A 2,137-nucleotide genomic window follows, 5' to 3' on the forward strand; every position below is an offset into this window, starting at 1 on the left:
GCCTGTTTCGGAACAAAATGGGTAAAAGTGGTGTCCAAACACTCCAATTTCAACTAGATCTCCTATAATTAGTCAATTGCATTGGAGTGTCACATATTTTGAACCTAGAACAAGTAACATAGCTTTTTACTGCTTCAAATCAATGTTTTCTCTCGGTTTTAGCCTCTTTCGGCACAAAATGGTTAAAAGTGGTGTCTAAACACTCCAAATTCAACCCGAACTCTTATAATTAGTCAAATGCATCGGAATATCACACATTCTGACCCTAGAAACAGTAACTAAGCTGTTTACTGCTTCGAATCAATGTTTTCTCTCGGTTTTAGCCTGTTTTCTCGGTTTAAGCTTGTTTTGGGATAAAACGGGTTTAAGTGTTGTCTAAACACTCCAAATTCATCCTGAACTCTGACATTTGTCAAATGCATTGGATTGTCACATATTCTGACCTTATAAACAGTAACAAAGCTTTTTACTTCTTCGAATCAATGTTTTCTCAGTTTTAGCCTGTTTCGGGACAAAATGGGTAAAAGTGGTGTCTAAACACTCCAAATTCATCCTGAACTCTGACATTTGTCAAATGCATTGGATTGTCACATATTCTGACCTTATAAACAGTAACAAAGCTTTTTACTTCTTCGAATCAATGTTTTCTCGGTTATAGCCTGTGTCGGGACAAAATGGGTAAAAGTGGTGTCTAAACACTCCAAATTCAACCCGAACTCTTATAATTAGTCAAATGCATTGGATTGTTACATATTTTGACCCTAGAAAGAGTAACATAGCTGTTTAATGCTTCGATTTAATATTTTCTCTCGGTTTTAGCCAGTTTGCAAGGTTTAAGCGTGTTTTTAGACAAAATGGGTAAAAGTGGTGTCTAAACACTCCAAATTCATCCCGAACTCTTACAATTTTTCAAATACCTTAGATTTTCACACATTTTGACACTAGAAAGAGTAACAAACCTGTTTACTGCTTTGAAACAATGTTTTCTCGGTTTTAGCCTGGTTCGGGATATAATGGGTAAAACTGGTGTCTAAACACTCCAAATTCAACCCGAACTCTTATAATTAGTCAAATGCATTGGATTGTTACATATTTTGACCCTAGAAAGAGTAACATAGCTGTTTAATGCTTCGATTTAATATTTTCTCTCGGTTTTAGCCAGTTTGCAAGGTTTAAGCGTGTTTTTAGACAAAATGGGGAAAAGTGGTGTCTAAACACTCCAAATTCATCCCGAACTCTTACAATTTTTCAAATACCTTAGATTTTCACACATTTTGACACTAGAAAGAGTAACAAACCTGTTTACTGCTTTGAAACAATGTTTTCTCGGTTTTAGCCTGTTTCGGGATAAAATGGGTAAAAGTGGTGTCTAAACACTCCAAATTCATCCCGAACTCTTACAATTTTTCAAATACCTTAGATTTTCACACATTTTGACACTAGAAAGAGTAACAAACCTGTTTACTGCTTTGAAACAATGTTTTCTCGGTTTTAGCCTGTTTCGGGATAAAATGGGTAAAAGTGGTGTCTAAACACTCCAAATTCATCCCGAACTCTTACAATTTTTCAAATACCTTAGATTTTCACACATTTTGACACTAGAAAGAGTAACAAACCTGTTTACTGCTTTGAAACAATGTTTTCTCGGTTTTAGCCTGTTTCGGGATATAATGGGTAAAACTGGTGTCTAAACACTCCAAATTCAACCCGAAATCTTATAATTAGTCAAATGCATTGGATTGTTACATATTTTGATCCTAGAAAGAGTAACATAGCTGTTTACTGTTCGAATCAATGTTTTCTCTCGGTTTTAGCCTGTTTTCTCGGTTTTAAGCCTGTTTTTAGATAAAACGGGTTTAAGTGTTGTTTAAACACTCCAAATTCATCCCGAACTCTTAAAATTAGTCAAATGCATTGGATTATCACACATTATGACCCTAGAACAGTAACAAAGCTGTTTACTGCTTCGAATCAATGTTTTCTCGGTTTTAGCCTGTTTCGGGACAAAATGGGTAAAATTGGTGTCTAATCACTCCAAATTCAACCCAAACTCATATAATTAGATATATGCATTGGATTATTACATATATTGACCCTAGAAAGAGTGACATAGCTGTTTACTGCTTCGAATCAATGT

This window comes from Camelina sativa, unplaced genomic scaffold, assembly GCF_000633955.1.
Source record: "Camelina sativa cultivar DH55 unplaced genomic scaffold, Cs unpScaffold00920, whole genome shotgun sequence".
In the NCBI taxonomy this organism is placed as follows: Eukaryota; Viridiplantae; Streptophyta; class Magnoliopsida; order Brassicales; family Brassicaceae; genus Camelina; species Camelina sativa.